We start from the raw sequence: 12685 nt of genomic DNA, 5'->3' as shown, positions 1-12685 counted from the left end.
AACAGATAGAATGAATAATCAGGAAAAAGACGCTTCACATTTTGACAGTTTGAATGTAAAGAATATTAGAGTGAAATTGAATGGTTCTTATTATGCAGATTCATTACAAAACTTACATATTTCTGACGGAATTTTTAGAATTATATATAAAATGTATCAACATTTTAAGAAAACTTACCTTAAAAATACTGAAATATTATAAACCAAATGAATTTAAAGAAAATAGACCACTTTATGTGATTGATACTACAAAAAGCCCAATTCATAGTTCAAAGAACAATATAATTATTCATATTGATTTTGAAAACACGATTTCAGCTGCTTATAGTGTGATTTGTTATGTTGTTGTAGTATCGGTAAAATTGCTTGAATATGACATAATTAGAAACGATATTCGAGAAATTCAATAATATATTACAAAATATTGATTCAGTTCATATTATTTTATTTGATTCCTTTTAAAAATTCGAAGATATATAATCGTTTGCTATTAAAAAAAATTCGATTTCTTCCATAATAATCTTTGTAATCATATAATGTACAAAATATCCTAAATAATAAAATATCTGAAATAATTTAATTTAATTTCTAAATTTGAAATATAAACATACATAACATTTATATGGAAAATATGATACAGAAGACGTAATTTGAACATTTATTATAAATATTTTTCTGTATAAATGAATAAAGAAGTGTATAATGCCCACTGTTACTATAAGTGCTATAATAGAGGAGAAATTATTGATGAAAAATATCTAGTTTGTAGAGTTGTAATTTTAATTTTTATGAAAGACCTACACCTAAGAAATTGGGAAATAAACTAACACATTTGAATAATTTGCTTAAAAATTGCAATATGGAGGTGAAAAACACTCACAATTTGTTACAGAATTTAGAAAAAATAATAAAAATTTTAAATTACTGATGATAATATTGAAAAAAATAAGTTTTTAAAGAATGAATATACCATATTTGTTGGTGTAAATACAGATATTTATTACGAAGAAGTATTACCTATTATATTTGATGCCTTAGATATTGAGTTTGATTTTAAATTTGTAGAAATTTCTGATGATTTTATAGCACATTTGGAGAAACAAATTGAAGATTTCAATAAACGTACTCACAAAAGTTGTGATTTTTGAACTTTTCTTAGGATTATTCATTTGATTTGTAGACATTTCTCATATGTCTTTAATTTTTTTTTCATTCGATTTCAGAGGTTTTTCATTTAAGATTTTAATATACTGTATTTACAACAGAAGTTTCGTTTATTCAAATCAGATTTAACGATATTTGAGATTTTACATTGATTCTAAGTAGATTTGACTACAATTGTAATATATTTTAGTTTATTCGAAGCAGATATGAGAACATTGGTAATAGATTTTACATTGATTCTAAGTAGATTTGGCTAATATATAGTATATTTTACATTGATTCGAAACAGATTTGACATCAGTTTTAATAGATAGTTCATTGATTCAAAGTAGATTTTTAATTAAAAGAGCTTAAGAAATTAGAAGCAAACAATAAACAGTAAAACAACTATAGATTCGGTTATTTTTTCATTGAGATTTACCGTTTGATTTCTCAGATTCATTTATGGTACATTGAACACGAATTTACATTGAATTTCTATTTGCCTCCAAAAGTGCACTAGAACCGGCAAATATATATCTACTCATATTCATATATACAAAGTACAATGTTACATACAAACTAGATGTTGAAATTATAGAAGATCGGTGATGTTTATGTTCAGACATTAAAAGGATATACATTAGTGATGAAGTTGAAGTGATTTTGTAAGTTGTGAGTTGGTAAGATAAGAAAAGGAGTAAAAGTGCTCCTTCAGTTATAAACACAGGCAATCTTTCTAGTAAGAAGTTCAAGTCGTCATAAGTACTCTAGTACACAGCATAAAGTACAAATCGAACCATGTGTGCTCTAGTACACAGTAGGAAGTACAAGTTAAACCGTTAGTATTATTTTCAACAGTGTGCAATAAAAGTCAAACCATAGGCAAACTAGTACACAGGATGAAGTACAAATATATCCATATGTACTATATTCCACAGAGTGACATACAAATCAAACCACATGTACTATAGTACACAGTATGAAGTACAAGTGGAACCACAGTTACTCTAGTTCACGAATGAAATACAAGCTGAGTTGAGTTAAAGAGTGAGGTTGGGAATGCTCGTATTATGATCGGTACAAAGGAGATGTTGAAATTGGAATGCAAGTTAGCGATAATGCAGGAGTGGATGAATGTATGAGGGGATTGTAAAGGAAGGAAACGGGTTGAAGTGCCACTTTACTTTAAGGTACCTCAGGTACTCTAGTACACATTTTGATGAACAATTTGAGTTATTTTGAAGAGTTGTTTGGGTAATGTTCCAATTATACTCGGTACAAAGGCGGTGTTGATGATTGGAGATAGCTTCGTGTTTATAGGTAATTATTGAAATAGGATTTAAATTATTGATGACATACAGCCGGAGTGGGTGAATGCATGAGGGGATTGTAAAGGAACGGAAGGGTTGGCAGTGCCACTTCACTTTAAAAGGCACTGGTACTCTAGTACACATTGTGAAATACAAGTTGAATTGAGTTGAAGAGTTGGGGGGAATTTTCTTATACTACTCAGCACAAAGTATGGGTTGAAATTATTGGAGATCGGTTTATATCTATGTGTAGGTATTGAAATAAGGTGTAAATTAGTGATTACCCAAACAACCGGGATGGTTGAGTGGATATGTGAGTGGATTGTAAGGGGAGGGAAGGGGTTGAAGAGCTACTTCACTTTAAAAGCCACAGGTTTAGAAAGGTGAAGTACAAGTGGCGTTGTACTGCCTGTCAAGACAACTTTTCTAAGTTACGTTCAGCATCTAGTATTTAACTTTTAGTTTTTAACTTAATATGTGGAAATATTAAGTCATTTTGTAATATTATATACGTAAATATGTGGTGATTTTTATAACCCCTAAGAGTTTTGACGCTTATTTGAATTTTTAGTGGCTCATGAAAACCAGTACTACTAAATATTAAATCCAAATAAAAATATACATTTACAAAATTATTATACAAAAACAAATTATCCAGGATAGATTTAATTTTGATTAAAAAAATTTGGATGGTTAAACATTTAATGTCTATTACGAGTAATTCAGAATTATTCTTATTATAGAAGTAAACATTTCAGTATTATGTCAATTAACATTTCTACTAAATGTCTAGCAAAGTATCGAATATTATACATGTTTTTGTAACACTAGATATATTTTGTAGATTTTCAGGTTGCCTTTTAATAAAAATGAGTGCAAACATTATATGTTGACATTATATTTATACAAATTTCTAATAAAATACATCATTATTGTGGTTTATTAATATTCTGCCGTGTTTAAACATTTCTGCTATCACTCTAGCGGCTGACAAAGCAATTTTATCAGACCCAACTCAATTACCAAAAATGTTAATGTATCATGTGGTATCTCGAGAAGGATGTCCTCTGTAGACTTGAAGTTTTATTTCTACATAGAGAAGAAAGAGTTTTATATGACTCAGTAGGCTGACACAATTTCTATTTTGTTCTATAAGGGCGTGTAAAAATGTATTTCTCTGCGTCTGACAATCTATCTAGGTGCAGATATATCAAGAATGAATCGAGCTATAGATCGACATTTTCATGCAAACATGAAGCCTTTTACTCGTCACGTGATGTAGCTTACAATTTCTATCTGATAGTCTATCTAGCCGCAGGCAGGTATATCTAGAATGAATCGAGCTATAGACCGACATTTTGCATGCAAACATGAAGCCTTTCACTCGTCACTTGATGTAGCTTACAATTTCTATCTGACAGTCTATCTAGCCGCAGGTATATCTAGAATGAATCGAGCTATAGACCGACATTTTGCATGCAAACATGAAGCCTTTCACTCGTCACTTGATGTAGCTTATCAATATCTATCTGACAGTCTATCTAGCCGCAGGTATATTTAGAATGAATCGAGCTATAGACCAAAATTTTGCATGCAAACATGAAGCCTTTTACTCGTCACGTGATGTAGCTTACAATTTCTATCTGACAGTCTATCTAGCCGCAGGTATATCTAGAATGAATCGAGCTATAGACCAAAATTTTGCATGCAAACATGAAGCCTTTTACTCGTCACGTGATGTAGCTTACAATTTCTATCTGACAGTCTATCTAGCCGCAGGTATATCTAGAATGAATCGAGCTATAGACCAAAATTTTGCATGCAAACATGAAGCCTTTCACTCGTCACGTGATGTAGCTTACAATTTCTATCTGACAGTCTATCTAGCCGCAGGTATATCTAGAATGAATCGAGCTATAGACCGACATTTTGCATGCAAACATGAAGCCTCTTACTCGCCACGTAATGTGGCGTACACTTACCTTGTTTTTATGGAAAGGTTATCTTATTCTTATTCATAGTTGGAATTAATTACTTTGACATATTATTTAGTAATTTACTAGGCAACAGGTGATACCTGTAAACATAGGAATAACATTGTATAAACTAGTTCTGGTCATAATTAGTACACAACTAATCAAATGACATGTTTAAAACCGCGTTGTTTTCCGACTTTCTCTGCATGTGTTTGTAGGAAAGAAATTTTACTTTAAAATCAGTTCAAGCTTTAGCACTGAAATTTGTCAATGAAATGTGAATATACAGTAGGATTTATAAGTTTTCAAATTTTAATCTTTTAAAATATGATGGATATAACGCAGGTTATTTGTTAGTTAATTATGAAAGACTAAGCATTATAATGCTAGTAACCATTACATTTGCATTATTAGTAAGCATTTGTAAGTGATCCGTGTATTGAACCGAAGGGAAGATTTGGAGTGTTAATTTGCTAAAAAAACATATTTGAAAGTACTGTTTGTCTTGCTTTGTATTTAAAACAGTTATTTATTTTTTAAAACAAAAATACTACTTCTTTCTTCTAATTTTAAATTTGACGATAAATCCTCGCGTGTGACGTTTCAAACTGCAGTAGGAGCCACGAAAGAGTGCGGTTGGCACAATACGTCAAGTGCGGCCTGGCCCGACACAGACCGTGGCTGCTTCAAGGTCACCTGCCAAGTAGCTCCCTCCCTCAACTGCATTCTCTAGAGGTCCCTGATGTAGAATAGCAAACTAAAAGTTTAATTTATTTAACGTATAGTAGGACCCTACTGCATCGATAAGACTAATGGTTTGATTTTATTCTTGTTACATTTGAACTTATTAATAATAAAACTGCCTTGCTAAATTAAGTATAGATTAATCAGTGTCTTTATTATCAAGTTGACATATTTCATATTTTTAGAGTAAACATGTAAATCTTACATGGTAACGTTTAGGAACATCTTTATATTGAATTTTAGCAGAAAACCAATACATGTTACTTACTAAGATTCATAGATCACATAGAAATTATAATATTTACCGATATATTTACTGGTTATATGTAAATATTTTAACAGAATATTTGTCTAGTTTAAAAACTTAAAACTTAAGCATTATATACTTAAATTTCATCTAGCTTTAGCATAATTAATGTGGTGTAATATTGGTCAAGTCTCCAGAGTGGTAGTCATAAATTAATTTCTCCTTTTTCAAACTTTTCTGATATTGATACCTGACTACCGTCAATCGTTGTTGATCAGTTATTATAATTTGTTATAAGATATAATTATATTATAATTTGTTATAAGAGAAGTTGACATTGTAAAAAGCGTCGCATCGTCTTGAGTCCGTCATTTTTAAACAAATATTTTCAAATAAAATTAATTCTGATATTACGATTCGTTTTTCCGAACTGCTCATTCTGAACACGTACTGCAAACAGTTTTAATTTGTAGTCCTCTTCCTAAAAAGGAGATAATATAACTTAGCTATGTATTATTACTTTTCAGATAGTTTAAAGTAGTATTTTATTTCAGAAATAAACTGAATAAACGAAAATGATTTATTTTGTACTCTTGATATTTTGATTTACAAGTTGGACTTGATGTAAAATATAACTCCCGCATGTCACCAAAGATTATTTGGTTGGAAGAAAGACAGGGTCACCTTTTATTGTTTTGGCATATACAGTAATATTTATTATTGACAATAATACGCAGCAAACGTGATTTTTAACTAAAAATATATTCAGAAAAAAACGAGATAAGCAAATAGACTTTATGTTTGCGGCACCGTTGAGTTGTAAGAGTCATATTGCTACTGTGTTATTGCTGAAACTATTACTTAGCACCAGCGTAGGGTGATCCAAGATGACGGCTAAAATTTAAATTGTATCAAAATAGTACTCACTACCTAATGATCGTTGTTGGTTCGTTATCAACATCTGAAGAATAGTAGAAACAACTAAGGAGAGGAATCGTAAAACTCTGCCTATTCAACTAAGCACAGTACTGCGTATCTTTTAGTTTTTTTTATGTTTTTGTTTTGTTACAAACCCGGTACTTAGTGACATTTATATAGTTTGAACCGACAATATCCGGATATTTTTAAATGTTAAATGCGTGTCAATGTTTTGTCACTGATACGTCGCGTCGATTGACGGTAAATCATTCACTGGCTGTCAATAATGGGACGATGGAACATTTTATTTTATTCATTTATCGAGCCATAAATTAAGCTTTATTTGGTTATATTGGCGTAACCGTTTCGCTAAACTTTATGAATGCAAAATCCAATTCACCATTATATTCGGTGAATGTCAATACTGTAATCGCCTATGGCTTTAGATGAATAAATTACTATGAGCAGGGACGTACTCAGGATATGAGTTTATGGGTCAAAACATAATTTGATATTTCATGCGAGACGGGAAGATGTCTTTACAAACATTATGTGCCCAATTATTACGTATCTCCATCAATGTATTCGAATGCGCTGTAAATACTGTATATGCCGTTGTACATAGTGTCCTCCTATTGCACATACTAATCACCATGTTCAAACAGTTTTATTGTTTATTTCATTTTATTTTCGATTTATTAGCAAGTGTACATGCGCTGTAAATACGGTTCGTTGTACATAGTGTCCTCCTATTGCACATACTAATCACCGTGTTCAAACAGTTTTATTGTTTATTTCATTTTATTTTCGATTTATTAGCAAGTGTACATGCGCTGTAAATACGGTTCGTTGTACATAGTGTCCTCCTATTGCATGCACATACTAATCACCGTGTTCAAACAGTTTTATTGTTTATTTCATTTTATTTTCGATTTATTAGCAAGTGTACATGCGCTGTAAATACGGTTCGTTGTACATAGTGTCCTCCTACTGCACATACTAATCACCGTGTTCAAACAGTTTTATTGTTTATTTCATTTTATTTTCGATTTATTAGCAAGTGTACATGCGCTGTAAATACGGTTCGTTGTACATAGTGTCCTCCTATTGCACATACTAATCACCGTGTTCAAACAGTTTTATTGTTTATTTCATTTTATTTTCGATTTATTAGCAAGTGTACATGCGCTGTAAATACGGTTCGTTGTGTGTCCTCCTATTGCACATACTAATCACCGTGTTCAAACAGTTTTATTGTTTATTTCACTACCTTTTCAATTTATTAGCAATATTAGAAATTAACTCTGCCGTGTATTATCATTGATGAAACACCTATTTTGTTAATGTTGTTCAAGGATGATAAGAGATATCTTAAAAACAATCAACAAGGAAAGTCAATAGAAAGTATAGCAAAATTTTGAGGAACATCGCAATATGTGCTAAAGAAGCCAAATTGATGACTGATTGGCCGGATTTATCGGAAAGTAGTTAAGCTTCAGCCTATCACCATGCAGCTCCACACCTGCCCTATGGATAATCATTATTGGTTTTGCCAGTTCTGGTTGAATTTCTTTGAATAGAAATAGCACTCTGCAGCAAGCCCGAAATATTCTAATTATTTTTCATAACCGTTACGTGAGACGGTTTCATACATTTTGTATACGTGGAGTAAACCGGAAAACGTAGATGATTATATATGGCACAGCCCTGTAAGCCAAATAACATTATTGAGAACATTATTGGAATATTTAAATATAACAGATACATTACTTTTGGATCAGAGTGATTTTGGAAAAGAGCCGTCGACATTTTTCAATAAGTTATAAATATTTAGTTAAATTATTTTCTACCTAAACGGAATTCAAATAAGACTATAGCCACATGAACCTCATTACATTATGTTATTAAAGATCTGAGTTGGAATTAAAAATTATATGATAACTCATGTCATTCTTCGAGGACGGCATTGATCGCTGTCGCCTTGTAGCAGCCTCCCACAGTTTGCTCAGTTCTAGTTGGTTTTTTCCTCGGCATTTCAACTGGCTGAAAGTTACAGCTTTCTACAATTTTGCTGCAATGAGACCAATATTGTTAAAAAACTTATCACTTCTGACAGATAAGTACAGATGGAGTGGATTGAACTAAGTCGATGAGTACTGAATAGTTGATTTAGGTTGCGTGTAGTGCTTTTGCCAAGATTTTCCACTGTGTTAGTACTATTTTCTGTAAAATTAAACACAAACTGAAATGAAAGTCTTCCACAGATGTGATTAAAGAGTTGGCTTCACCCACGTGTGAAGTGTCGTTTTCTGTTATTTCTCTTATTGTTTCAACAGCCACTTAATATTTTAAGTAACTTAATATTATTCATAATATTATATATATTTAGTTCAATTATTTTCCACCTAAACGGAATTCAAATAAGACTATAGCCAGATGAAACTCACTGGCATTGCATTATTAAAGAAAGAGCTAAGTTGGGATTATAACAATTAAATGATTCAAAACGATTCATATTAAATTCCCAGTAATTCATGTTACTCTTCTATAAACGTATTTTGCAATGTATACAGGTACCTTATATCTTAATAGAAAACTAAATTGGTAATGTTTACTTTAATTGTAAATCGGTTATCTAAAAGTTTATTCAATTCTTCTTCCGATACAGAAAGATCTGAATACGTGTTGATGTAGACACTGCGATATTCAATTTAATAAGTCACTTAAGATTATAAGTCTTAGTTGCGTTTACGCTTATCACTCTGCAATTCCATCCTGTGTTACTTAAAGCCTTGGTTTGACCTCCATGAAAAGGAGTCGAATTCTTTCTGATAACCTCAAATATTGCATATCTTTTTGGAGATTTGTCAAAGTAAATCGATATACGAATTGAAGAACGAACAACGCGATTTGAATGGATTGAACTTCGTTACATGCACTAACGATACCAATGTTTATTTCCCGTACGTGGCAATGTATATAGCTATGTATTAGTATGTACATAGCTAAGAGAATGTCATTAAACAGTCTAGCCGCCACCCCTTAGTATGGGCCCTACTTGTTAGCGGCTCTATCATAGCATTGAGTGCGCCAGAGACTCTCCATCAGTGTTCTCAGTTCGGTAGACTCGTACAAAAGATTCATTTTTTTTTCATCGTATTATGAGGTTATCGCCTACTCATAACAGTAGCAGCGTTTTAAGGGAGCTGAAACAATTCAGCAAACATATTTTGCTGACGGTAGGGTTATTTGGAGGAAATTAGATGGGTGTGTTAATGATATTTTGTTAAGTTTAGTAATTTGTTTAGATTGTAGTTATTGGATAATGGGCATATTGGATTAGAAATATTATTCTTGTTTTTAGTTCAAGGTCACATAGATCAATTAAAAAAACATTATTTTAAACGGAATATGTTGTGAATACACCTTCCATTCTAGATGATGTTTTTTTTTACCTTTATTTAAAATAAATGTACAAAATATAACAGTTCGTTTTTATTATAACATAGTTTGACTAGATTAGTTTAATAAATCTATATAAATAATTATTATCAACTTGTAATGATGAGTTTCTGTAATGGAAAGACCCCGTTTGAAGACGTAGCAATTGGAACTGATACTACTCTTGATGAAGATTCTTAATTAATTATAATATTTAAAAAACCTTGGTAAGTTTGTCCACAACAGGGAATGGCTTAGAGCTCACAGTCGTTTACTAGAAGTATCTCGCTCTTCTTTTGTGTGGTTAGAACACAATGTCAAATTATGCTCATAAAATCATACGATGTGCAGGGTTATTTTCTCCAAGTCGTGAAACCGTAGCAAAGTAACAAATATGTTTGGTAGAAATATTTGAAACCTTGGTTGATCTCCATCTTTGTAGGGTGAATGACTCAATGTTGCGATGATTCCGTCTCCAACGGTAGTGTCAATCTTCTTAAAAGAATGAATGATGTAGCGCTTATCGTTTTTCAATTTGGAAAATTTTCTAGTAGTTAATAAATTATATTTAAATATTGGTTAAACAAATCTCCTATTCCTTATAAGTTTTTGGTTATTAATGTACTTGACAGAACTTGGTTCCATGATGAATAGCTAGGTTGCAATCGTACTCTTCTCCATCGCACCACTTTTATGAGTAGAAGGGTGGGGGCTCAGAGAACCAATAGGTAACCAAACGGTGCGCCCTTGTTAAAACGCAATTGTGATGTGTTTTTCGTTTTTTACTCCTATACACTCTCATCTGTTAATAATTTATTTTTGTTACTTAACCACCTGTTATACCATGTGTATTTCCTATCTAACTTTAAAAAGTCATATGGTGGTCGAAATAGAACTTAATGTATATTAGAGAGTGATAAATTAATAAAATCAAGTTCCTTTACAATAAACTCTCCACTGTTATCTCGTATCTAACATTCTAACGATTCTGTTTACTTTATAATAATTCAACATCTTAAAAATCCACTTTTTTGTCAGCTATTGACATGAGATTTCAAAATAGAAATACTTTTTGTGGTAAACGATTGTATGTAGTTGGATATGTTTGTTAAAACTATATATTAATGGAGAATCCCTTTGATTTTCTAATGTTTCTTCCAAAGTAATCTTTCCAAGTAACTGTTTAATGTATCTGTTAGCGCCAGGAACAATTCCAACCACCATTTCAAATTCTTCAAAAGAAAGGAACACCTTTTCATAATGTTTAGTTCCATCCCGAAATCTTACATAATGACCACACTTCGCTTACGTTCTCTACTTCAATATCAGAATATTCTGTAAAAATACCAGTCTTTTCCCCATACAATTTATTTTCAATATAGCAGGCAATAAGATTTAAGTATTCAGTAAAGGATTTCCATGCAAGTTTACTAAATGAGATACATTTTACACCATTATTTAGTAGAATCACTGGAGCATAGTTCAAAGGCTTATATAATCCAATTGTAATTATTTACTCAAGCTTAGAGAGAGGAAAAACTACTCTAAAAAAACTTCAGTTAACAAGTATAATCCTTGATCTTCTTGTTTTCTGTTACGTTTCTCTGATTGCTTTTTAGTTGTTAATGTCACTACAACTATCGCACTATCTCCATTTTGTTTTCCTTATCTTGGGCAAAAGCTGTAGATTGATCTATCAAATGTTATAAAAATGTTTCTTTAATTTTATCATTAATTTTTGTTTTGTTTACATCTCTTCCATTGAAAATTGTGATTTAGATCTCCTAATATTGAATAAATGACGGTAGAATACATAGTTTATCTATCTTTCGCTAATCCAGTTAAGACTGTATAGCGACTATAGAACAATGAATGTTCTCGGCATCACACCTTTGAGTAAATGGCGGGGGTAGAGGGTTATGTAGCTTTCTAACCGTTCCAGGAAGAAGGTATATGTTATAATTGAGTCGGGTAATATCAAACAGTATTAGTGGGAATGTTTCCTTCAAACTCCAAATCTAATCGAGTATCTACTGTAGATGGTTTCAGCAATTCACTTTGTTTCATTTTGAACAGCAATAGGAGCATCAGAAGCAAAATTAGTAGGTATAAGAAGAGGGGAGTTTGTTTAATTGTAATATGATGACTGAAATTTCTCATAAATTTCATAAAATACAGAAAATTATTTTTGAGAAGGAGACATTCAAATTGTCATAAATAAAAAACTGGGAGTTCAAAAATAATTTTACATTAGTAATTTTGTAATGGTAAAATTTACCAGCATATGCAGTTAGTACGTTTCTTTTGTTGGCTTCAAAGCAAATATAACACATCTGGGTTTCTTCAGTCGATTGAAAGTTTTGTATACTCCACGAATGTCTTTGCAAATGGTAGAATTATTTTCTGATCGGAAATTTAGCTGTTTTATCAGAGTCTATCTGTGATGATTCCACAAACGCACATTATGCACTTTCCACACGATGTTATCAAGGGTTAGTGTCCAATAGTACTAGCTCTTGCTTTACATTAAATATTATTATTTTATAATCTCCCATTAAACCAAACAATAAATACAAAGGTATATAAAATTGAAATATCGACCACTCTTTGGACTAATAGTGCTGTATCCTGGTAAAGTCCATACAGCAGGTAATAAAACATTGGCTTCATTTACTGCAATACACAACAAATTCTTCATTGTGCTTGTTACTCCAACTGTTTTCGTAGAATCGATAGTGACACCTGATAGTTCATAACGAATTTAAGAATCAAGAATCTTTATTTCCAAGGTACATAAGAATAATTTGTTAACACAAAAATATATCACAAAAACAGACAAAAGTGCTTTGTATAGGCACCTCTGAGCTAATAGCTGAGTTAAGGTTGCAATCACTAATTAATTA

This window comes from Homalodisca vitripennis, chromosome 4 (genome assembly GCF_021130785.1).
Source record: "Homalodisca vitripennis isolate AUS2020 chromosome 4, UT_GWSS_2.1, whole genome shotgun sequence".
Taxonomy (NCBI): Eukaryota; Metazoa; Arthropoda; class Insecta; order Hemiptera; family Cicadellidae; genus Homalodisca; species Homalodisca vitripennis.
The sequence above is the reverse complement of the archived record's forward strand: the minus strand, read 5'-3'. Positions refer to the sequence as shown.